General features: G+C 40.4%; 1 protein-coding gene across 1 annotated transcript in view; it reads right to left on the reverse strand.

Annotated features, from left to right (window-relative positions):
* Positions 1–722: 722 nt before the first annotated feature.
* Positions 723–27,386, reverse strand: part of LOC147365952 (uncharacterized) — a 50,577-nt gene continuing 23,913 nt past the window's right edge. The window contains exons 5-7 of the mRNA XM_086316168.1: positions 9,095–9,193; positions 8,285–8,351; positions 723–869 (exon numbers count right to left, since the gene is read on the reverse strand). The gene's annotated coding sequence lies outside the window, so the exon portion shown is untranslated. The remainder of the gene's footprint in view (positions 870–8,284; positions 8,352–9,094; positions 9,194–27,386) is intronic.

Raw genomic sequence — 27,386 nt, forward strand, 5'->3', positions numbered from 1 at the left:
CTACCAAAGCAGAATACTATGGACTGGGTGGCTTAAACAACAGAAATTTATTTCCCACAGTTCTGGATGCTGAGAAGTCCAAGATCAAGGTACCAGCCAATTTAGTTCCTGGTGAGAACTTTCTTCCTGGCTTGTGGAAGGCAATTACCTCCTCTCTGTGTTCTCACATGGGAGAGAGAAAGAGAGTAAAAACTTTGGTGCCTCTTCTTATAAGAATATTAATCCTATTGGATCAGGGCTCCATCCTTATGACTTCATTTAACATAATTACCTCCTAAAGGCCCTGTTTTCAGACATGGTCACATTGAGAGGTAGGGCTTCAACATACGAACGGGGAGGTATTGAGAATAGGGACAAACATGCAGCACATAGCAACGTGTGTGTTTGCAAATACACATCGTGTGTTATAAGCACATGGAAAAAGGCTTGGAGCAGATTTGTCAAAATATTAACAGTCTTTGCCTTTAGGTAGTAGGATTGGAGGTAATTTACATTTTTTCTTTCCTTGTGAGTTCCTGTCATTTCAAAATGTTCTGTGATGAATGTGTATTGTGTTTATTGGAGAAGGAAATGGCAACCCACTCCAGTATCCTTGCCTGGGAAATCCTGTGGGCAGAGGAGCCTGGCAGGCTACAGTCCATGGGGTCGCAAGAGTTGGACGCAACTTAGTGACTAAACAACCATCACCATTACATTTGTAATCAGAAAAAAAACACTCTACATAGTACGTATGCTTTTAATCTCACTGCCATAGCACCAATCCTCGATGATCTGACCATGTGCAGCATAAAGGCAGGTCCTGGAATGCCTCTGAGCAATGTATGCACAGCACAGTAGGGATCAGAGATTTGCTGAAGTTCCCAGGGAGCCTGTAAAAGGTAATACAAAGACAAAGCTTTCACGGGATTTCAAGAAACAGCTACTTCTCCAGGACAGCCTTATTATAAATGGGATTTTCGAAGAATATGAAAGCCAAATAAGAATAACTAATGCTAGAGGGGCACTTTTAACTTTTCCAAAGCACACTTAGGTTTATTAATTCATTTGATCTTCATAACAACTATGCAGGCAGGGCAGCTATTAGTATTCCTTTTTTAACAATGAAGACAGAAAGGTAGAGAGCAATTAAGAGGCAAACCCAGATCACATAATCAGCAGAGCAGGGCTGCACATTGGACCCAAGTCTCTGGCTCTGGGTCCAGAGTTCCTTCTCCTGCCTGTACCCTCTCACTCACAGGACTCTTTCCATGGTAGAGCCTCATGGGAATTCTAGGATCTTTTCAGTTCCTATTAAAACAAAATTCCTCAGGTTTCTTGTGAAAAGAATGATGCCAAGTAGGGCTCTAAAAAATAATACAATTCAAAAGGCAAAATACAGCTTCCTTTCACCCAGACTGGAGGCTTTGCACCTATAATGTGGTAAATATATGATGGTTTCTGGGCTTTAGAAGGTGCCATCTTTTTCCACTAAGTATATGGTATTGCTCATTTGCGTTAAGACCTGGATAGGTAACAACTCTTTAGGAGTGAAGTGCAGTGAATGTGCCCCTGGCACAGTGCTTAGGGACAATGCTCACTTAATTCTAGGTTGAGTAACTAAATGTGCAATGTAAGATTACGCAGTCCTAACCTCTATCTTAATTAAGGGTTTCCTATCTAAGGACATTGTTTTGTACGCTAGGTGACTTCACAGTTCTACCCAACGGCAGTATGAAAATATGAATTAATCATTTTTGCTTTAAATGCTCAAATATGGCAGTTTGGGAGATAGTTTAAAACTCTATTTTTAATGAACTGATTTAACTATAGATATTATAACTGCAAATAAAGCACATTTACAAAAAGCTGTTGTCTTTAGAATTGTAAATCTGGCAAGGTTTTTAGCAGTAGAGTCTTAGATAAATAAAAAGTTGCATCTTTTTAAACTGCGGGTGTTAATTGGGCTTTTCTTATCATCAAAAGGAGTTAAAAGCAGATGTTGATTTGAAATAACCCCTCATTGTGGTCCAAAGAGATGGCATTTTCTTTGATGCTCTTATTTGTTCTGATTTATTATCAACCAGATTTACCTGCTGGTCACATACTTATTCTGACTTGGAAATATCAACCAACAATAAGTAATTCAGGAGATAACTATTAGGAGAGAGGAAGGAGCCAACAAGAATGTCACAAACGCGTTTTGTCAGTGGACTCTAGTCGTGTCAAGGTGAGATAAACTAATCGTTTCACCTTGATGTGCTAAATTAAGTAGTGTGAAAAAATCAGAAGACAATGGTGAATAAAATGAGCTGAGTGAATAACTTGCTATTTCCTTGCATAAATACATTTTTTGTGATGATTAAAGCTTAGTGAATAAGTTCAGGAGTGGGGGCAGAGGAGGCAATTATTCCACACAACAGGAGAAAGCATCTGTAATTATTTCATGATAACTATTTAGAGTCAAACAGGGAAACTTATCAGAGGTTTGCGGCTGAATATTTATCTAGTAAGCCAGGAAAGGCAGAATTTGTCATTCTGGCTCAGAAAACTTGGGTTCAAATCCATCACTTTCAGAATGACCAAAAAATAGAAACGTGGTCATTGAAGAAAAGCTCATGTATAAAAAGAATAAATGGAAACACTGGAGGTGGTAGGGTTTGAGGCAAGCTGCTGAGGAATAAATGATAAGAAAGCCTGATCTCTTCTTCCTTTTGCGCTTCACTCTTTCCCCCTTAGTTCTTTCCACTTTGAGAACAACATTTATTGGACCTTATACTAAGTTCAGGTACTGCGCCCATGGCCCTTGAGGCTGCTAATGAAGAATTCCTGCTCTCAGGGAATTTCAAGGAAGAAGATAATTTCATTAGGCGAATTCCTTTTTAAAAAATTAATTAATTAGTTTTTGGCTACACTGGGTCTTCGTTGCTGCCTGCGGGCTTTCTCTAATTGCAGTGAGCAAGGGCTACTCTCTAGTTGGCGGTGCTCAGGCTTCTTATTGCGGTGATTAGGTGAAACAGTGGGAGATTTTGTTTTCTTGGGCTCCAAAATCACCGCAGATGGTGACTACAGACACAAAATTAAAAGACGCTTGCTTCTTGGAAGGAAAGTTATGACAAACCTAGACAGCACATTAAAAAGCAGAGACATCACTTTGCCAACAAATGTCCATTTGGTCAAAGCTATGGTTTTTCCAGTAGTCATGTAGGGATATGAGAGTTGGACCATAAAGAAGGCTCTGTGTGTAGAACTGATGCTTTTGAATTGTGGTGCTGGAGAAGACTCTTGAGAGTTCCTTGGACAGCAAGGAGATCAACCAATCAATCCTAAAGAAAGTCAGTCCTGAATATTCATTGAAAGGACTAATGCTGAAGCTACAGCTCTAATACTTTGGCCACCTGATGTGAAGAGCCGACTTGTTGGAAAAGACCCTGATGCTAGGAAAGATTGAGTGCAGCAGGAGAAGTGGGTGACAGAGGATGAGATGGTTGGATGGCATCACTGCCTCAATAGACATGATTTAGAGCAAGCTCTGGGAGACAGTGAAAGACAGGGAGGCCTGGTGTGCTGCAGTCCATGGGGTAGCAAAGAGTCGAACATGACTTAGTGACTGAACAACAACAGCAAGGTGAATTCTTGCTTTAGTTAAGTGTTGCCCAATCAGAAGAGTTTCCACATCAGACTAGATATTAAAAGCATACTCAAAGGAAAAATACACAATGTTAATTAAAGTGTTACTGAGTGACAGCTCCCTTCTGGGATCGTCTGGTTTGTTGTTCAGTCACTCAGTGGTGTCCAACTCTTTGCTACTCCATGGACTGCAGCATGCCAGGCTCCCTTGTCCTTCACTATCTCCTGACGTTTGCTCAAACTCATGTCCATTGAATCGGTGATACCATCCAACCATCTCATCCTCTGTCACCCACTTCTCCTCCTGCCTTCAATCTTTCCCAGCATCAGGGTCTTTTCCAACAACTCCAATGAGTCAGGGTCTTTTCCAACAACTCCAATGAGTCAGCTTTTTGCATCAGGTAACCAAAATATTGGAGCTGTAGTTTCAGCATCAGTCCTTCCAATGAATATTCAGGATTGATTTCCTTTAGAATTGACTGCTTTGATCTCTTTTCTGTCCAAGGGACTCTCAAGAGTCTCCTCTAACACTACAGTTCTAAAGCACTTTGGCACTCAGCCTTCTTTATGGTCCAACTCTCACATCCATACGTGACTACTGGAAAAACCATAGTTTTGACCAAACAGACTTTGTTGGCAAAGTGATGTCTCTTCTTTTTAATATGCTGTCTAACTTTGTCATAGCTTTCCTTCCAAGGATGAAGCGTCTTTTAATTCCATGGCAGCAGTCACTGTCTACAGTGATTTTGGAGCCTAAGAAAATAAAATCTGTCACTGCTTCCACTTTTTCCCCTTCTATTTGCCATGAAGTGATGGGACCAGATGTCATGATCTTAGTTTTTGAATGCTGAGTTTAACCCAACTTTTTCTCTCTCCTCTTTTACCCTCATCAAGAGGATCTTTAATCCCTCTTCGCTTTCTGCTATTACAGTGGTATCATTTGCATATCTGAGGCTGTTGATATTTCTCCCAGAAATATTTATTCCAGGTTGTGATTCATCCAACCAGGCATTTAGCATGATGTACTCTGCATAGATGGGGAAACAGTGGAAACAGTGTCAGAATTTATTTTGGGGGGCTCCAAAATCTCTGCAGATGGTGATTGCAGCCATGAAGTTAAAAGACGCTTACTCCTTGGAAAGAAAGTTATGACCAACCTAGATAGCATATTCAAAAGCAGAGACATTACTTTGCCAACAAAGGTCCGTCTAGCCAAGGCTATGGTTTTTCCAGTGGTCATGTATGGATGTGAGAGTTGGACTGTGAAGAAAGCTGAGCGCCAAAGAATTGATGCTTTTGAACTGTGGTGCTAGAGAAGACTCTTGAGAGTCCCTTGGACTGCAAGGAGATCCAACCAGTTCATTCTAAAGGAGATCAGTCCTGGGTGTTCTTTGGAAGGAATGATGCTAAAGCTGAAACTCCAATACTTTGGCCACCTCATACGAAGAGTTGACTCATTGGAAAAGACTCTGATGCTGGGAGGGATTGGGGGCAGGAGGAGAAGGGGACGACAGAGGATGAGATGGCTGGATGGCATCACCAACTCAACGGACATGAGTTTGAGTGAACTCAGGGAGTTGGTGATGGACAGGGAGGCCTGGCGTGCTGCAATTCATGGGGCCGCAAAGAGTCAGACACAACTGAGTGACTGAACTGAACTGAACTCTGCATATGGGCTTCCCTGATAGCTAAATTGGTAAAGAATCTGTCTGCAATCCGGGAGACCCTGGTTTGATTTCTGGGTCAGGAAGATCCCCTGGAGAAGGGATAGGCTACCCACTCCAGTGTTCTTGGGCTTCCCTTGTGGCTCAGCTGGTAAAGAATTCTCCTGCAATGTGGGAGACCTGGGTTTGATCCCTTGGTTGGGAAAATCCCCTGGAGAAGGGAAAGGCTACTCACTCCATTATTCTGGCCTGGGGAATTCCATGGACAGTCCATGGGGTCACAAAGAGCTGGACATGACTGAGGGACTTTCACTTCACTTCATTCTGCATATAGGGCTTCCCCAGTGGCTCAGTGGTTAAGAATCTGCCTGCAATGTAAGAGTCACAGGAGACACAAATATGATCTGTGGGTTGGGAAGATCCCCTGGAGGAGGGCATGGCAACTCCTGCCAGTGTTCTTGCCTGGAGAATCCCATGGACAGAGGAGACTGGAGGGCTATAGTCCTTAGGGTTGCAAAGAGTTGGACGTGACTCAAACGACTTAGACACGTGCACACTCTGCATATAAGTTAAATGAGCAGGGTGATGATATACAGCCTTGTCGTACTCCTTTCCCAATTTTGGACTGGTCAGTTCCGTGCCTGGTTCTCACCATTGCTTCTGGAGTCTCCTGAATTGCAGGCAAATTCTTTATCATCTGACCCAGCAGGGAAGCCCTGTCTAGTTTGTCTCTCCCTCAAATGCACATGTATGTGCATGTCTATGCACATGGGGACCCAGATGTGTAAGTATCAGCATGTGTGTGTGCATGCATGTACATCTATACATGCATTTAGCACTTCATGGAATACTGCAAGTCCAAGGGCCTATGTCCAGGACCTTAACAATCCTACTTTTGCACCACTCTTCTATTTCTCAAGTTGGTGATTTTCCATTCGTAACAGAATGCATTTTTCCATTAAAATTGGGCAAAGTAGAGTTCGGTGCCAAACTTGTTAGCCCTTGGCTGTTGGTTGCAAGAGTTTGAACTCAGGTTTTCCCCTTAGTGCCATCTGATGTGTCATGACATTCTGCTGCTGCTGCTAAGTTGCTTCAGTCGTGTCTGACTCTGTGCAACCCCATAGACTGCAGCCCACCAGGCTTCACCCATCCCTGGGATTCTCCAGGCAAGAACACTGGAGTGGGTTGCCATTGCTTTCTCCAACGCATGATAGTGAAGTCGCTCAGTCGTGTCCGACTCTTCGTGACCCCATGGACTGCAGCCCACCAGGCTCCTCCACCCATGGGATTTTCCAGGCAAGAGTACTGGAGTGGGGTGCCACTGCCTTCTCCAGTCATGACACTATACTGAACCCAAAAGAGGGGGGTGGACCAGGGCTGCACAGAAGAAAGTCTTCCTAGAGAAAGTGTTGTCTAAGTTAAGGACTGAAGGATGAGTAGGAGTTTGGCTGGGAAAAGACAGAGGGGAGGGAGCGCTTTTCAGGCAGAGGCCTGGGCAAGGGCTATTTTAGAGGTTCAAGAAAGGTATACATTGAAGGAACTTGTTTTAGTTGGCTAAGGCTGCCGTAACAAAATACTGCAGACTGGGTGGCTGCAACAACAGAAATTTATTTCCTCACAGTTCTGGAGGCTGGAAGTCCAAGATCAAAGGGCTGGCAAGGTTGGCTTCCTCTGAGGCCTCTCTGACTTGTAGTTGGCAGCCTTCCTGATGCCTCTTCAAGTGGTCTTTTCTCTGTGTGGTAGCATCCCCGGTGTCTTTTTTTGTGTCTAAATTTTCCCTTCTTATAAGGACAATAGTCAGGTTAGATTAGGACTATGCTGATAGTCTCATTTTAAGATAATCACATTTTTAAAGACCCTGTCTCCAAACACAATCACATCTGAGAAACGGGGAGTTATGGCTTCAACCTATGAATTTGGGGAGGGGAGACACAGTCCAACCTATAACAGAGCTTAAAGCAAAATTTAATATCATTTGACCATTTATGAAAAAGGAAGTACTTGCCTGAATTCTACAAGCAAACCACAGTGTCAAATGCATCAGTATTTTGGGGAAACTCAAGAGAATGCATTGTTTCAAATGGCCCTTTGAGGCTTTCTCCTCTTCCTTCCAAATGGAACTGAAGACAACACTTTGCTCACATGAGTTGAAGAGCTGGGCTTGAAAAATCTCAGCAACTCGATAGGAGAAGTCTCAGGATTATTTTGTTAAACAAACAAATGGAAATCCTTGCTATTTATTTATTTACTTTTTTGTATTTGTCTTAAAATGATTTTATTGGAGTATAATTGCTTTCCAATGTTTTGTTAGTTTCTGCTATACAAGAAAGTGAATCAGCTATATGTATACATATATGTCCTCCCTCTTGAACCTTCCACCCACCTCTCAAGATCATCACAGCACACCAAGCTGAGCTCCCTGTGTTGTACAGCAGCTTCCCACTCTCTATGAGGTCAATTCCAGACAGTTCTTTCTGTCACTCAGGGTGAACTGACAACACTATGGTGAATGATTCTTGTCCCAGAATCTGGAGTGACATCAACACAAAAAGACCTGTTGAGCTAGGGTGGCACTGTGTAGAATCACTGTTATTAACATGAAAGGAAGTTCATGCATGTTTAGGGCATGTGTCTGTGTAAATTTGTCGTGAGAAAGGTCCTCACAGGTGAGGTTCAAGGCTTAGCAACACATGATTATGGTTTAGCTCTAAGAGAATGACCTCTGCCTATGCTGTCAAGAGCCTTGGATTCAAGAACAAGTTTTCCTGCTTTCTGTGATGCTTCCCAGGTGGCAGTAGTGGTAAAAATAAAAAAATAAAAAAGCCACCTGCCAAGGCCGGAGACACTGGAGAGGTAGGTTCGATCCTTGGATCAGGAAGATCCCCTGGAGGGGAGGACATGGCAGTTCACTCCAGTATCCTTGCCTGGAAAATCCTATGGACAGAGGAGCCTGGGAGGCTACGATGCATAGGGTCACAAAGAGTTGGACACAACTAAAGTGACTCGGTACGCACCTGATGCTGGTGTCGCTCCTGACACAGGCATTCTGTGGTTCTATACCCCTCCTCCATCAAGTCATGTCTGAAAGGGATCACAGTTAAAGAGGTAAGGCTGCAATTACTCCTTGTCCACATCGCCAGTCATAAATGATGAGGCAGTGTCAGAAAGCCATCTTCCTGTGCCCCCAGCCCTGTGATCGTGAGGATAGAACTCTTAATGCGAGGACGCCTGCTTTTGTTTTCTGGGCCTCTAGGCACTAGGCAGTGAAACCGTGCAAAACTTGGAAAGCTCTCGTCTGCATGATTTATGGCTGGAGCCAGTTCTTTATTCCCTCACTTTTATAAGGACCAAATTCCGTTAGAAAACTGGGGGGGAAATCTGCCAATCCTGGGCTATTTTGGGGTTTCTTCATCATCTCTTGACCTTTGATTTGACAAGCCAAATAACAAAATGAAAAATGGGCTCTGTAGTGTTGACCATGATTGCAACCAGAGCAGGTGGGGGAAACAAAAAGTCACACCGTTTGGTGCAAAGGATTCCCAGCTAGCGGCAAAGGAGAAACTTGAGGATTTGTGCACAAAGTCCCAGTAAAGTAAATTATTTTAGGTATGACAAAGTATGCTTCTAATTTGCACCTATCTTTGTGGGATAGAAATGCAAGCTTAAGGAATTGTATGCCATTTTAAGTGGCCGTCTGTATCAGGCACATCTCAAAGGGTAATTTTGATGTCCTTGGCTTCTATGAGAGCATGGCTATAATATAGCTGGTGTTACTAATATCCTTAAGCTAGTCCACAAAGCTAACATTTAAAAATTTTGCTTACCAATGATCCAGATGTTCTTTACTGAGTTGTAATTGTGTATGAACATCAAGGTATTTCAGTATTGTTGACGGTTTTCCATTCTTGCTATATATAAAATGTCTAAATTTGAAAGTGAAAGCAAAGTAATGAGGAAATTTGCAAAGCACAGAAATACATTCCCCTCGTTCCCTTCCTGAATTTTTCTTGCAGGTAAAGAAGAAGGTGCAATGTGCAAGTTAATCTATTTAAATGAAACTGTAGCTTTTTAAGCTTCGAGGAAAACTATTTTTCAGACATTTACATGCATAAACAATTGCCCTATGAAAGCTAAACTTAGTCATACAATCTACCTAGATCTTGAGAACATGCGCATACATTAAACCAGCTCAAAATTAATAAAACTCTCTAAATTATGCATGGCGCAGAGGGTGAAAAAGTTGATAACAGGAACTGCTGTCTGCCTGGTGCTATGAACTTGGTAATGCACAGAGAGCAAGCCTATGGCTATGCACTAGAGAAGATCATAATAAGGTATAATTGTTGCTTGCTCATTTGTTTGAACTCCAAAACTATATCAAATAACACTTAATTATACACATAGAATACCATTACAGCAAAGAACTCGCACTTGAATTGCTCAGCATAAGTGAGGACATTTAATATTATTTGGCTCCAATAGGTGCAAAAAAAGATACAAAGTAACAGCTGCTAATTAATCTGGAGTTCTAGGTTTGCAACCTCAAAAGAAAATCTAAAGAATATTTCCTGGAGTTTGAATATGCAAAGTTTTAACAGCTCCATCTGGTGCCCTGCCCTCTGATTACCCAGAATGTTGGCTGGCAGTTTGAGGGACGCATTTGATAGCCGGCCAAGTTTAAAGGTCTATTGGAGGTAAAACAATGCCCACCCTTTAACAAGAGCGCCATTGTTCCTTAACCATGAAGCTCTCTGGCTTATTTGAATGTCAACAATTCAGAAAAGCTGATGTTTGGAGCCATCAAATAAAATGTTTTTGTGAAACAGTTTATTATTTCAGTGGTAATTATTTGAATCATTCATGGTAAAGGATGTTTGCTAATGAGAGCTTGGCACTGGAAATTCCAGAGAGACTGAATGCTCTTTGTGCTGACAAAAAGACCCAAATCACTGGAGAGCGACTGACTGGACAAATCATTCATCTATGCAAATGCCAGCCGAAATGGTCAGATGCATTTATTACCCTCCTCATTATAGTAAACAAGGCAGGAATCGTGACTGGCAGTTATCAACTTGCCCTGAAGTGTGATTTGTTCTCCTACCACTATTTAAATGAGAGGAAAAAAGGCATGCCACCAGGGGCTTCATTGGTTTATAAAAGAGTAAATGTCACATAGCCCAGTGCTTAAAGACTTTTGATTGACAAATGTTTTATTTGACATATCAAACAATGATGGTTTTCATATCAAATAGTCCATATTTGTTAGCAAAAATCTTAACCCCTTGAAGTTTGGCCAATGCTTTTAGCTCACTTCTGCCAAAGCTTAGAAACTAGAACACAGATGGCAAGTTACATTAAAGGCAATACCAAATATCTCTACACATAATGTGCAAAGACCTAAAAATACTCTGCATTGGGTGACAGAAATGACACAGTGTTTTATCACAACACATATAGTGTAAAATGTTCTTCTGAACTGATAATGCAAATTAAAGTGATGTTGACCTACTTGCACTTACTAAGTATTCTTCTGCTGTTTAGTGCAAGATAAGCTAAACATTAAAGAATTTATACAGCATATGTCACAGTGAAATCTAAATTGTCTGGTGTAACTCTTCTTAAATGTCACAACAATGTCACAACATACTCAGGGTTTCAGGGCTTATAGTTAAAGCCACAGTACCCTCATATAACCTCTAGTTCTCATGTGTTCAAAACTTTTCCCTTCTTGTTTCCTGGGACTTGAGTCTTGTGTGCATTTCCACCCAGCGAATATTTACAAGTATACCTCAAAACACCTGAAACCTGCCAGGCGGATATGTGAGCTTATGGAATCTTTAAATCCAGGTTGTGAGTTGACAAATGCCTCAGGATGGCCTGCTTTCGGGACTTTTAGGATGGTGTATTCTTCCATGTGCTTTCCTTCCTTTGTTGTTTTATTTTCAGCTGTCACCACCGCTGGCAGTGAGGGTCTCCTCTTTCTTAGAACCAAGATGGAACTGTTCATCTTGAAAAGCCAGGAAATAACTGCAATCACGAGAAGAGGTTCTAAACACACCCCAAACTGTGGTATGCTCTCCTTGCACAGAATACAACACTAAATTATCGTTTGAGAATCAACTACTGGTTAGTGGTTTGCATTCCACTGTTTTTCAGTTGGGTAAACTGACACATTTTGTGACCTGTATATTATTACCTTAAACATAAAAATAAATTTAAGTCATTTTCATTGATATAATTTGAGCATCCCAATGAGTGTTTTATTTAAAGAAATAGTAGTGTTCTTCCCTTTAAATGTATGGTTGTAAAAGTAGACGTTCTCAAGTAAAATCATTCATGTCATCTTGGATCTAAACTTTCTCTACAGAAGTATTTCCACTTCTGTAAGGTGCAATCACAAAAAGAAAACATGATTATTAGGGGAGAACACTTTGTCCCCAAAGCTGCTGTTTCCTTCTATGTGGCGTGTGTGCTTAGTCATGTCCAACTCTTTGCTAACCTATGGACTGTAGCCCGCCAGACTTCTCTGTCCACGGGATTCTCCAGGCAAGAATACTGAAGTGGGTTGCCATTCCCTTCTCCAGGGGATCTTCCTGACTTGGAGATGGAACCCACATCTCCTGCGTCTCCTGCATTGCAGTCAAATTCTTTACCGCTGAGCCATTTGGGAAGCTCTTGGCCTCTATCATCCCCATCACTTAGGGGGCTCTCTGGGTGATGCACTTGGGAAAAAACTGAGTTTCTTTCTCTGCTTATTGCTTTGGGGGTGAATCTCCTGGGGTGCATTTTCCTGGGCTGCCTGGAGAGTGCATGAGCTCTGACGTGCCCCTAGAGTGGGTGGGTTGGATCTCCAGCCCCTCCTGAGATTGAGTAAATCTTCCTCATAATTCAGGCTGTAGCATGAGGAAGCCCACTGTTGAGTTCATACATGAATGTTGTTGCCTTCAGTAGTTTTATCAGAAATGTTATCACCTTCCCCTGACTTCTTTTTTTCTTAATCAGTTTGGAACTGGAGGGAGGAGGGGAAATATGTTAATACTAAAGTGCAATAAAGGCCATTACATTAATAAGATTGGGGGAACATATTTCTTCTCAATGCAAGTGTACAAATGCGTTAGGAAAGCTTGGAATTCAGCTGACTATTCAGAGAGGCTGGGGTTGAACAAAGAGAAGACAGGAACACGAGAGGCCCACAGGAAACTTTACTGAGGGGTGCTTGGACAGGATGGTGAGACAGGGAAGCCCCTCCCAGCAGGAAACTTCCCAAGATAGCAGCACAGAGAGTCCACCACCTACAGGGCACGAGGGCCAGAGGGGAAACCGGAGGGGCGCTTGGTGTCTAGTGATGCTCCTCAGCTTCCAGGCGGGGAGTTTCTGAGTCTGGGAGCTGTGAAGGGCAACAGTGGTGTGAAGTCTTTTATAGTTACAGGCTTTGTCTTATTCATGGTTAGCAGATACTGGGTGCAGTTTTGTGGGGTGTGTAAAGTAGGTAGGCTCCAAATGGCTAAAAATACAGTTATGTGGACTCTATTTAAAGCAACTGGATGTGTGAGAATTTGAGTTTGGCGCCGGCTGGCTGATGGTCTGAGTCTGCAGTGAAGTCATAACTTTGGGGCCATTTTAGGTGAATGAGTAGGGGCTGTATCTTGCTCATTGACATAACTCTGACTCTATTAGTGGAGACCTGGGTTCGATTCCTGGGTTGGGAAGATCCCCTGGAGAAGGGCATGGCAACCCACTCCAGTGTTCTTACCTGGAGAATCCCCACGGACAGAGGAACTTGGTGGGCTGCAGTCCATGGGATCGCAAAGAGTCGGACATGACTGAGCGACTAAGCACACAGCACACAGAGGTAAAAAATACCTCTTTAGGACTAATGCATTAGCTTTTGTTCTCTAATGCCCAGGAATGTCTCTGGGGGTGGGAGTTTGGGGCTCAGGTGGGAGTGCCTATAAAAGACCCAGAGTGAAGGCACTTTTCTCTTCAAATGAAGGCTACTCCTGAAGTCACACTAAGTCATGGCTGTGATTTCCCTTTTCTTCTTTCTGACTGGGAAGCTTCCTGAGGACAGGGACATTTAAACAGATGCCCCTTTTCAAGCTATGATTTTTGCTTGGCTTCCGTTAATGACTGCAGTTCTTCTTTGACATAGAGATTTACATGTGTGAATTTGTCTAATCAAACCTGGGTTAGTCAAACCCTGCCTTTTGGTTTGGAGCTATCATAGCAATTTCTTGTTTGCAAGGAATAATTATAATCTTTGCCACAGAGCTTTCAGCAAAGAGATGGTTTCATCTTGTCTGACAATCACTGCTGATTGCTTGATGCTATGTGTTATATGATGTTGCTGTTCTAGTTTGCTCCCCAAATCCCACCCTCATTTTCCAACTACAAGTTTGTCTTCATCCAGTTGACTCTGCCTTTTGAAATTCTGCCTCCTGAAATGTTAGCCTGGTCATCTCTTCATGATAAGGCTATGGCAGCCTTGTTTATGTTGTCTTTATGCTTTGCCATGTTTGTTTTAAAATTAGGAAAAAACTGTAAATGTACACATAGAAAATATGCAGATTCAAATGATCTCATCAGTTGCTTTCTGGTTTCCCTCTTTTTGCTACTGTACTAGGAAAGAGAGAGAGAGAGGTATAATTTCTATACAATGTTGTGTTAGTTTCTGTTGTACAATGAAGTGAATCAGCTATATGTATACATATATCCCTTTCCTCTCGGACTCCCTCACCTGCATTCTACCTATCTTAAGTCATCACAGAACTGAGCTGAGCTGAGCTCCCTGTGCTGTACAGCAGGTTCCCACCTGCTATCTATTTTATGCATGGTAGTGGATTTATGTGAAACCTGATCTCCCCATTCATCTTACCCTCTCCTTACCCCACTGCATCCACATGTTCGTTCTTTACATTTGCCTCTCTACTACTCCCTGGAACTAAGTTCATCTGTACCATATATTTTATCTCTGTTGATTTTACTTTCAAACTTGTGACTCTTCTTGTCAGTGCAAGATGGTTGCCAAATGCCCTTGGCTACAAGATTTCTGGCTCATGCCTACTCCGGAAAGTGTGGGAGTATTTTTTCCAATGCTGTCCTTTAAATTCCTGACATTTATTTTGATTAGACCAGTTTATATTATGAGCTTGCCTTTGAACCAATCACAGTGATTATGAAGTTTGCCATTTTGAGTGGATTACACCTGGGTCTACCCCTTAGGAGTCTTCTCTAACCCGTGACAGTGAGAGCTAAGTGTGGAGAAGGGGTGCATTACTAATCAAAAATTATCCAGGCAGGGTAACAACAAATGTCCACTCTGTCTTTCTGGCCAGCTTCATGGGAAGTGACCAAAAGAAGAGTTACTAAAGTCACAATGTTGATAGTAGTCTTAGGACTCTCTCAGCAAATATCTGAAACACCTTTCTTGTGTTGGCTACATAGATTTTCATCATGGAGACTTTTGAAAATGATTTAATTTTCCATAAATTTCATATTGTTTAGCATAGAGCACCCTTGAGTTCACTACAGTTTATTTCCTTTTAGCCTTTGAAATATATGAATACATATATGATCAGCCTAACTTATCTTTGGAGGGCTAATTAACAATGATAAAAATGGTAATTATCAATGGTAGTAAACTCTTTAGACTACAGCAATGATTTCTCCATCATACTTATATTTTTGTTGGAGTGTGGTTGCTTTTCAGTGTTGTGTTGGTTTATGCTGTACAGCAAAGTGAATCAAGCAAATGTATACATATACCTCCTCTTCCTTGTATTTCCTTCTCATTTAGACCACCACAGAGCACTGAGTAGAGTTCTCCATGCCATACAGGTCCCACCTTACATATATTGTCCAATAAATTATGATAGAAATTTTATGTCACATTTGGAATATTTAGCTAAAATTTTTGACAAGAGAAGGAAATACTTAAATTATTACTATATTAAATTTAATGAGATTAATGCTTAGAAAATGTGATGTATGTATTCTAGATGACTCTGGGACTAAATTAAAAAGTAACAATTTATTAAAACACATATAAAGTTCTGTAAATCATAGACACCTGCTAAATCAACTATTGATAGACCTATAGTAAGAGAGAGACTGACTATCCAAAAAGATAATGGCCAGGTTATAAATACAAATAAAACTCAGACCCCAAAATCTGCAGCAACCAGAGCAGGAAACCAATACATTATCTGCAGTAACTAGTCTATGAAACCAGCCCACTGTAAGTTAGGCTTGTACTCAGACCACTATCTCCAGTAACCAACCCAGAAAGCCAAATGCTAACCTCTGTAATGAAATGGCTGGGGCGTGATTAATAACTGACTTCCCCAATAGCTTCCCCAATTGTTGTCCCTACTCTCAAATGAAGATCAACCAGAGAAATATATACTCTTAACCAATCTCACAGGACTTTGAAGCCCCCTGAGGTTTCCCATGCCAACAGTCTTCAGTCAAGGCATACCTGAAAGTTCTTTCCTTTTCTGCTATAAAGTTTTCCCACTCCTCTGCCTGCCTTTGCCTCTCTGCCAGAATGTAAATAATGGTGGCTGACTCTCTTGGTATATAACAAGTTTTTGCATAATTATCCTCTGTTCTCATTTGAATGGTCTTAGTTTTTTCCCACAACAGTTATCTGAGACGTCACACAATAAATGAATGCATGTATCCTTTAGTGTTTGTTAAGCACGCAAGGAAAACTGTAATGCTGCCCACTTAACATTTATTAGCTGCATAGTATCAGTTATTTAAAAAATATTTATTACTTCTATCAGGGTCTTCATCTTGGCATCTCTATTTTATAAATGGAACAACTTAAAACTGCTAAATTGAGTAACCTATAATAACTAAAAGGCAGACTAAGAATTCGAACTTGACATTTTCGTTTCACAACTTATCTTTAAACAAACATATAATAGGGATTGTAAGAGAAAAATATAGCTAGAACTAGATTTAATTTTTTTTTTAAATCAAAATCCGAGGAGAGACAAGATTGAAGTTTATAAAATAAAGAGAAGTATGTTTACCAGGAGCATCCTTTGATATTTGAAAGACAACGTAAGGCAAATGAAAGAAATCGCTATTTTATTTGGCTGGTATGAAGCATATTTCTTAGTTGCTGTGTTCTTTGCACTGGGAAAGGATAATAGGTAAGTGGAAGAATTGTGTACTTAAATGAAAACCAAAGGCCCAGTTCCTGTCCCAGGACTGATCTTGTCTACCTGAGTAACCATGGTCAAGAAACTTCACCTCTCTGGACCTCAATTTCCTCATCTTCTGAAATGAGGTTTCTAACCTCCATCTGCCAGTCTATCGTAAGAATTAAATGAGATAACGTGTGGCATCTGATCCATATTGGTTTCTTTTTTCCTTTCTGTTCATAGTGCTGTCACTCTCAGAATCATAGCTGTACATTGATTGTATAGTATCATCTTTATTGACTTGCCAGTCATCCTTTCCGGATTGTACTCCTCTAAGATAAGCATGGAGTCTTACTCATCATCTCTGTACAACCAGTGCCTGATGTGATACAAACACTCTGCTAGTCAAGGGCTAGTCAAATACAGGTGAATGTGTGATGTGTGATCTGGGACTTCAGGAAGCATATGTATATGCTTTATATATATCACTTTATATATATATATATATATATATATAGAGAGAGAGAGAGAGAGAGAGAGAGAGAGTAACCTCTTTATATATATATATATAAAACCTCTTTATGTATATATATAAAGAGTAACATGCATGATTGAATGACTAAAAGAATGAGACAAGATAACAAATACTTAAGGGATAAAATGTGTGGCACTGAGTACATTAAAAAAAAAGTGAAGTTAGGGAACACATAATTGAGAATGAATGAACCATGAGGTAGATCTTGGCAAAGAAGAGGAATTGTGGGGCCAATTTCTTAAAAAAATGAAGTACAATTGTTGTACAAAATTATATGTTACAGGGGTACAATATAGTGATTCACAGTTTTAAAGGTTACACTGCATTTATAGTTATTATAAAATATTGGCTGTATTCCCTATGTTGTATATGTCCTTGTAGCTTATTTTATACCTAGTACTTTGTACCTCTCAGTCCGCCACCCTTATCTGGCCCCTCCTTGCTACCCTCTCCCCACTGATAGCCAGTAGTTTGTGCTCTGATCTGCTTATGTTTTGTTATAGTCACTAGTTTGTTGTATTTTTTATATTCCACATATAAATGATATCATACAGTGGTTGTCTTTCTCTGAGGGCATGATGCCCTCCAAGTTCATCCATGTTGGTGTGCAAAGAAGAGGATTTTACTACTAAAAGAAAGGTGCAAAATGTAATGCAAGAGCAAATGCGCATGCATACAGGTAAAAAGAGACAAAATGTCTTGGAGGAATGGTGAAATGTGATATTAACAAGCAGACTAGCCATTAGGGACTGAAAAAAAAGATTGCATAGTTATAGCCAGATCACATGGGGCCTTCAGTTTGTCAACAGGTATATTTCTGAGTACCTATCCATACCTATGGTTGCAACAGCCTACAGACTCTGCTAAACCCCCTACACCCCAATCCTTGCTGTTTCTTGAACATTCTAAGCACCATCCTGTATTAAGGCCTTTGCTTTTGTTGTTTCCTCAGCCTGAAATATTCTTTCCCCAGACATCTTTTTGGCTGTTTCCCTCACATCCTTCAGGTTTATGCTGTGTCACCACCTCCATGAGGCCCACCTTGATCTCCATATTTAATATAGCAACTCCTCCACCCTGCTTCTTTTCCTAAATCCTCCAGAGCCTCCTCTGCACTTTCTTATTCTCAAAGCTCTAATCATCTCCTCACATACCATAGATTAATTTATTTATTATGCTTATTGTTTTATATCCTTACTCAAGGGTAAACTTTGTGAGTAAAAGGTCTTTGTTTTGTTCACAGATGTAGGCCAAGTGTCTGGCACACAGTATCCCCTCAATAAGGACTCACTGAATGAATAAATGAAGAAGTGGAAAATATCCAATTTTACTACAATGAAAACAAGATTGAGGATTCAAATTGAAGTAAATCCTTTGCCAACCAATGTTAGGAATATTGATGTTTTAGCTTCCCAGTTTAGTATTCTGACCACTTTGGTAATACATTCTCAAACCTAAACAGAATTTCAGTATTTACTGAAAGTCACTTGAACTCTATAGAGGTAAGGGTAAAAAGAGAAGGAAATGGAAGGTAATGGTGGCTCAGCGGTAAAGGATCTGCCTGCCACTGTAGGAGACGAGGGTTCAATCCCTGGGTTGGGAAGATCCCCTGAAGAAGGAAATAGGTACCTACTGCAATATTCTTGCCTGGGAAATCCCATGGACAGATGAGCTTGGTGGGCTACAATCCATGGGGTCGCAAAGAGTCGGACATGACTTAGCAACTAAACAATGCTGGGTGAAGAGCCCGAGACTTCACAATGCATTAGTTGATGCAGAACAGGAAACTGCATCAGTGAACTTTGTTTCAAGAATGTATTAAGAAAGCCTGGAGTCTTAATTCCTTTCCTCAGGAACGCAGAAAGGTCAGGAAACTGACAGAAGTTTTTGATCTCCCAGATGAAGTTTCCAAATGTTTTTCAGATATTTAAATGTGGATAAAAGGTCAAACTTCTCGAACAATAAGTTACAATCGGAACTTGGTGCGTTGAATAGTTATACAAACTAAATCACCATTCATCAGGGAGCAAGAGTAATGAAGGAAGAAAACTATGGCACTTAAACCTTGTTGGCACAAATGGCAATTTGGCAGTCAGCTCAATTCTGGACAAGAAAACTTATTTTCCCAATGATAATGGTTGTTGTAAATATAATGAGACTTTTGTGCCAAATGGAAAAATAATTTAGTCATACAATGAAAATTCAAATTGAAGTTTCTTATTAAAATTAATAATACTATTTATTCCTGTCATATGACACTGGTACTTTACCCAGGAATTAAAGTTGGAAGACAGGAATCATCTTAGCTCTTCCCCATCTTCCCCCATCATACATTGTATTCTACTAACCAATCAACAGAGTTCGTAAGTTTTCTTTTATTTTAGATTCCACATATAAGTGAGATCACACAGTGTTTCTCTTCTGTCTGACTTATTTCATTTAGCACAATGCCCTCAAGGTCCACTCATGTTGTTGCAAATGGCAATATTTCATTCTTTTTTACTGCTCAATTTTGATGGTGACTGCTTGCTCCTTGGAAGGAAAGCTATGACAAACCTAGAAAGAGTATTAAAAAGCAGGGACATCACTTTACCAAGAAAGGTCCGTGTAGTCAAAGCTATGGTTTTTCTGGTAGTCATGTATGGATGTGAGAGTTAGAGTGTAAAGAAGGCTGAGCACCAAAGAATTGATGCTGTCAAAATATGGTGCTGGAGAAGACTCTTGAGAGTCTCTTGGACTGCAAGGAGATAAAATCAGTCAATCCTAAAAGAAATCACCCTGAATATTCATTGGAAGGACTGTTGCTGAAGCTGAAGCTCCAATACTTTGGCCACCTGATGTGAAGAACTGATTCATTAGAAAACATCCTTATGCTGGGAAAGATTGAAAGCAAAAGGAGAAGGGGGTAACAGAGGATAAGATGGTTAGATAACATCATGGACTCAATGGACATGAATTTGAGCAAACTCTGAGAGATAGTGGAGGACAGAGGTGCCTGGTGTGCTACAGTCCATGGGGTCACAAAGAGTCGGACACGACTTAGTGACCAAGCGACAGTAACAACAATATATTTATATGCGAGGCTATGGTTTTTCCAGTGGTCATGTATGGATGTGAGAGTTGGACTATAAAGAAAGCTGAGTGCCGAAGAATTGATGCTTTTGAACTGTGGTGTTGGAGAAGACTTTTGAGAGTCCCTTGGACTGCAAGGAGATCCAACCAGTCCATCCTAAAGGAGATCAGCCCTGGGTGTTCAATTAGAAGGACTGATGTTGAAGCTGAAACTCCAATACTTTGGCCACCTGATGCGAAGAGCTGACTCATTTGAAAAGACCCTGATGCTGGGAAAGATTGAAGGTGTGAGGAGAAGGGGAGGACAGAGGATGAGATGGTTGGATGGCATTACCAATTTGATGGACATGGGTTTGGGTAGACTCCGGGAGTTAATGATGGACAGGGAGGCCTGGCGTGCTATGGTTCATGGGGTCACAAAGAGTCGAACATGACTGAGTGACTGAACTGAACTGATACATTATATTATCAACAATATATGTATATATACATTATATTATACAATATAATGATTATATGTGTGTGTATGTATGTGTATAAACTTTCCTGGTGGCTTAGTGGTAAAGGGTCTGCCTGCCAATGCAGGAGATACAAGAGATGTGGGTTTGATCCCTGGGTTGGAAAGATCCCCTTGGGAAGGACATGGCAACCTATTCCAGTATTCTTTCCTGGAGAATCCCATGGACAGAGGAGTCTGGCTGGCTACAGTCCATGTGGTCACAAAGAGTCAGACATGACTGAGGACATTCACTATATGTATATGTATATATATATATATATGTAAAATCACTTTTTCTCTCTCCATTCATTCATAGATAATGAACACTTAGGTTACTTCCATGCCTTGGCTATTGTAAATAATGTTGCAATAAACATGAGGATGCACATATTTTTTCAAGTTAGTGTTTTCTTTACTTCAGATAGATACCCAGAAGTGGAGTTGCTGGATGACATGGTAGTTCTATTTTTAATTTTTGAGGAATCTCCATACTGTTTTCCATAGTGGCTGCACCAATTTACACTTCCATCTACAGTGCTCCAGAGTTCTCTTTTCTCCATATTCTCCCCAACATTTGTTCTTTGTAGAATTTTTGATAATATTCAAAGAGAAGGGGGCGACAGAGGATGAGATTGTTAGATAACAGCGTGGACTCAATGAACATGAATTTGAGCAAACCCTGGGAGATAGTGGAGGACAGAGGAGACAATTGCATAGGCAATATCTCATTGTCCTTTTGATTTGTATTTCCTGATACCTAGTGATGTTGGGCAGGGTTTCACAGGGGGCTCAGTGGTAAGGAATCTGTCTGCCAAGCAGTAGACATAGGTTCAATCCCTGGGTTGGGAAGATCCCCTGGAGAAGGGAATGGCTACCCACTTCAGTATTCTTGCCTGGAGAATCTCCATGGACATAGGAGCCTGGTGGACTATAGTCCATGGGGTTGTAGAAAGTCAGATATGACCGAGCGACTAAACAACAGGAGCGACAGGATGTTTGAAAACAGCCCATGTTTTCTTCTAGGAGTTGTTATGGTTTCAAGTTAGTGATTTTTCTTTCCTTTCCTTTTATCACGGCTACACTCTAACTGGGGTCTCTGGCTTTTGTTTCTTGTTTAACCAGGGCCTGTGACTTGTGGCTTTCAGAATAATCTTCTTAAAATTCCTATTCCAACATTCAACTTAATAAAGATGTGTTAGCCCCTTCTAAGTGTAGTCCACCATGCTAGGTGTTACTTCTTTGTATTTCCTACTAGCGAATTTCAGACTAGTGGATTCTCCATCCTTCTCTCATTCAGCCTGGAATATGGGCATCTTGTCAGCTTCTTTCCAGCACATGTCAGTTTTGTCTGAATATCTCTTACCCCAAATCCTTTCCATCCCCACTGATACTATCTTAATCCATTCAGTTTTGCCTTAATTAATGCACTAATCTCCTAGATTGGCATGCATTCTTGTTTCCCTCAATCCTCATTGTGTGCAGAGCAATATTTTAAAAATATAAATATTAGTCTGCCATGGCCCTTGTAAATTTCTTCAATAGCTTCCCATTAACTCCAGGATAAATCCAGCCTTCTTAACATGCATGCATTATGTTTCTCGCTTTGGCCTTGTCTAAAGTTGATATGTTGAGAGTGGGTCCTTAGGTGTTTTTATGAGGGGCATCATTCTCATCTCCTCTCTGTGTCCCAGACCCAAACATTCTGGCTAAGAGAGAGATGGAGCATTGCTAGCCCAGAGCACATGCTTCCTTCTATAGCATCACATCCTGGCCTTACAAAGAACTGTCACTTTTCTAAAGTAGTCTAGTTAAAGATTAATATTTTACTGAATTCCAGAGTAGGAACTGAGAGCAGGTTCTTTTCCTCTAACCAAATGGATTCTCTAAGAACTGCACCTCACCAATGCCAGAGCAAACTCAGACAAGTTTCAGTGCTTCTTTCCAGCCTCCCTCAGACCCCATGAGTAGGGAGGGGCTGCATTTTCAGCCCAGAGAACAGTAGAAGGTTTTATTTTTCATGTCTCCAGGCAAGATGCCGTACTAGCTAGAGGTGATGGTGAGAAAAGAGATTGAAGTAGCATCATCCCAGGAACGATGAAAATGCCCCTTCTGAGCACAGCCAGTGGGCATTGCCTGTTACTTAAGGATGTCTGGATGAAAATCGCAGTGTTTACACTCTTCTCATGCTAATTGGGTGCAGAACATGTTCTTTTTTTTTTTTTTAAGTCAACCTGTATGACTGGTGTCCAGTATAAACCCTAAACACCAAGATTCAGTAGACATGCTTTTTTGGGAAACATTTTGTATGTGTTGTCAAATATCATTGCTGGGAAAGTTAAGTGTGTCCTTGTGCAATTCCACTGGAATGAGACATTTAGAAAATTGTGCCTGGTGTTTCCTGGACTTCACCCTATGCACCTTTACCCTTTTCTTGTCTTCTTTATATTTTCTGTGTAATAAATCATAAGCATGAGTACAACGCTTTCTTGAGTCCTTTCAGCAAGACATTCACCCTGACAGTAGTCTTGGAACTTGTGACATGGCTGCCTAGGCATAGAAACCACCAAAGGGTATTTTTAAAAAGTAATCACATGTATATTGTTACCCTGCTTATTTAACTTATATGCAGAGTTGCTGCTGCTGCTAAGTCGCTTCAGTCATGTCCAACTCTGTGCGACCCCATAGACAGCAGCCCACCAGGCTCCTGTCCATGGGATTCTCCAGGCAAGAACACTGGAGTGGGTTGCCATTGCCTTCTCCAATGCAGAGTACATCATGAGAAATGCTGGACTGGATGAAGCACAAGCTGAAATCAAGATTTCCGGGACAAATATCAATAACCTTAGATATGCAGATGACACCACCCTTATGGCAGAAAGCAAAGAACTAAAGAGCCTCTTAATGAAAGTGAAAGAGGAGAGTGAAAAAGTTGGCTTAAAACTCAACATTCAGAAAACTTAAATCATGGCATCGGGTCCTATCACTTCATGGAAAATAGATGGGGAAACAATGGAAACAGACTTTATTTTTCTGGGCTCCAAAATCACTGCAGATGGTGACTGCAGCCATGAAATTAAAAGACGCTTGCTCCTTGGAAGAAAAGTTATGACCAACCTAGACAGCATATTAAAAAGCAAAGACAGACACCTTTGCCAACAAAGGTCTGTCTAGTCAAAGCTTTCGTTTTTCCAGTAGTCATGTATGGATGTGAGAGTTGGACTATAAAGAAAGCTGAGTGCCAAAGAATTGATGCTTTTGAACTGTGTTGGAGAAGACTTTGAGAGTCCCTTGGACTGCCAGGAGATCCAACCAGTCCATCCTAAAGGAAATCAGTCCGGAATATTCACTGGAAGGACTGATGCTGAAGCTGAAACTCCAATACTTTGGCCACCTGATGCAAAGAACTGACTCATTTGAAAAGACCCTGATGCTGGGAAAGATTGAAGACTGGAGGAGAAGGGGACGACAGAGGATGAGATGGTTGGATGGCATCACCTACTCAATGGACATGAATTTGAGTAAGCTCCAGGAGTTGGTAATGGACAGGGAAGCCTGTTGTCCTGCAGGGAAGCCCTGCAGTCCATGGGGTCGCAAAGAGTCAGACACGACTGAATGACTGAACTGAACTGAATCATATGTTTAGTTCAAGCATCATCTTTTCATTGAAATTTATTGCATATGTAAACAATTTTCATCACCTCTTATAGTTTAATGCCTGGTTCATGGGTCCCCCTCAAAGGCTGTCTTTGCTTCACATACAGTCTTTTCCCCAATTAGCAGTGGCCACAGTGAAAGTTTGTTTTCACATGAAGTTGAAGCACATCTCATCCCAGCTTTTAAAGGGAGAAAAAAACAAAGCAAAACAAAGCAGTTCAGGAGACATTTTTTTTAGAAGCGGGCAAAGTACACTGTAGACCCTGCAGTCTTCATGGGCTTGTGTAGCATGATCAGTAAGTACCTCCCTCTTCCTTCATCCTACGAATTGTATGATGAACTCAGCTATAAATAAATATCCCAGACTATAGCACATCCCCAGTGTGGTTCCAGGTATAATGAAGGTAACATATTTCTGTCCTGCCCCAGTTTGGGTGCTCTTCTTATATTGAGCTGGATCACTGAATTTTTTTTTCCTCTCTCCCCCACTGATCAGGTCTTCAGTCATCTATGTTAAATGAGCACTTCTCTACACCAGATCTGTGATGCCAGTTCCAGAGAATGAATAGACTTCGCATTAGCAGTTGCTTCATCAATTATATTTTTTCCTGACATCATTTCTTGAAATGCCTGCTGTGACTGCCTGCTTTTCCAGGAGTGGGGCTTTCATACCTGTGCAGTGCTCTCTGCTCCCTGCCTTGCCTCCCTGTGGTCTGTCTATACCTACTCTGGTCCAGGGCAGTTACGTGGGAAGCACTTTACATCTCATGCTACATTTCTCGGGGGAGGGAGTAGCCAGAATTGGACTGAAACAGGCTCTGCACAAAATGTATGGCGTTTATGATACCTTGTGGCATCTCAGGGGTTTATTGTTTAACCATTTCATACCCATTTTAAGAGTAGGTGATAGTTATACTAAAAATGGATTGTCTGCATTTTCCTAGTTTAAGTGTATCAAAATACATGCTCTTTTTTCATTACAGAACTATAATATGATTTTCCTCTTTTGATCTATTAATACATTTTTTACTATTGAACTATCCTTGCATTTTTAAAATTAACTTTGCTAGGTCATTCTGTAACATCTAAAAATATTCAAAGTAAACGGGCTTATCTTTTACTTAAGACTTTTGTGTCAGTTCTTTTAAGGGCAGTTGGTTTGAAGTTTGTATTCTCCTTGTTAGAATGGATGCTAACTTCATATGAGGGAGAGAAACAGTTTCTTTCTTTATCTATGTTCTGGACCAGTTTATATAACATGGAAAAAATTTGTTCCTGGAAAGTTTGAAATAATTCATCTGTAAAACCATCTGCGTCCTGCACATTTTTGAGGAGTAGTTCTGTGACAACTTTATTTTTTCCATGAAAATTGATTTATTTAGATTTTCTACCTCGTCAAGGGCCAATTTTGGTAATTTATATTTTCTTAGACTACTGTTCATTTCTTTCTGATTTTATTATTATAGAGATGTGCAAAGCATTTTCTTGGAGTTCTTTTAATATCCTTTCTGTTCTCTTTTTCATTTCTATCTTTGTGTAGGGGCATTTCTGGCAGCATAATTGCTTCTTGTATGATTGTTACGAGTCAAGTCATTTTTAGATAAATTCTTTAGATAAAGTCCTGTAGAGAACAGTGTTAAGAATTAGAGCTCTGGCTCTAATCGTACTATACAATGTTCATCATAAAAGTAAAGGCAAGGAAATTACAAAATATAGGTAATTAGAAGCAAATATTTATAACTCCATAAAACAAATATTTAGAATAAAATATATATTGCATATATCCCTTTTTGAGAATTTTTCTCTGTGGAATTATACTAGGTAAGTGTTCTTAAAATGAATTCAGAAAGTTTGGATTGAGATTGCTTTTCTCTGTTTCTTGAAAGTTTCCTTGAATCAAAATACAGGTGCTTTTTGTTGATCAAAGTAAGATCTTCTGCCTTGAGAATTCCATTGTGCAGAGTTTTTGAACAGGAAATTCTGGACAGTAGAGTTATTTTCATGATAATTCTATATGACTGATCATAGGATACAAGGGGTAGAGATGAATCTGGAGAGAGAGGCAGAGAGCTTATTATGATGTATCCTGTATGTTATGTACCATCTACAAAAATTTGGGGCTAGATCCTTATAGGCAATGGAGAGCCATTGAAAAGTTTTAACCATTAGTGTAAATGATCATATTGCATTTTATAAATATAACTCTGTTAATGTGAGACATGGATTAGAAGGAAGAAAACATGAAGGCAGAGATATGAGTTATGAAGTAAGTTAGAAGGCAGAAGGGATAGATTCAAACAATATTTAAAAGATGAAATGCCAAGTCTTAAAGACCAATTGAATGTGAAAAGTAGAGTAAAAGAAGATATTTTTAGATTGGTTTCCAGATCACCCATGGCCTGAGTGATTGGGTAAATGATGGCATCATTTGTTAAGGTAATTTGGAAAAGGAACAGATGTTAGTGGGAAGATAATAAATCACTTTGCACATATTGAATGTTCAGTGAATGTTCTACGGAACCTTCAAGAAGAGCTATGTGTGGGAGCCAGCTGTAAAAACTAGTCTAAAATTCAGCAGAGAGGTTTGAGTTGGATCATGAATTTTGGCACGATCAGAATACACTAACCAAAGGTATGAGATGAGTTTGCCTAAAGACTGTTTTGTGGAAGAATGAAGAGGGCCCAGGACCAAATCCTGGGAAATACCAAATTTAAAAAGTTATATTTAAATATAATATTTCTCCACTCCCTTCCCACATTAGGTCCTCTCTTCTGATGAATATATTTTCAAATTCTGGGGCTCAAAATTTTGAGTCATACCCCCTACTCTCCTCTTGAGTCCCCTCTCATTAAGTGTCTCCTCTCTGTCCCTAACTCTCCATTCTCTCGGCCCCTTCCCTAGGGCCCTAGCATCAGCCACCTGGCAAGAGCCCTCCGGATATCAAAAAGCTCTTTTACCTGAGATTGTTTGGGTCAATGGCTTGTCAATGTTGTTTTTAAGTCTGTTTAAGGAATTATAAAAATACAAACATTCATATACCTTAAGAACCTATAAATTTACACTCATTCATCTTTTGATGTAGCCATGATATTTTCCTGACTGTTGATCCATTTATTGCTGTTTTTTATTATCCTCTTGAAGCCATATCCATAGTGAATACTAATAACAGTAATAATAAGTCTTTTTTGTAACACTTTCAATG

Source organism: Bos grunniens, chromosome 9, assembly GCF_055505025.1.
Source record: "Bos grunniens cultivar Pamir isolate PY7600 chromosome 9, Bosgru_T2T1.0, whole genome shotgun sequence".
NCBI lineage: Eukaryota > Metazoa > Chordata > Mammalia > Artiodactyla > Bovidae > Bos > Bos grunniens.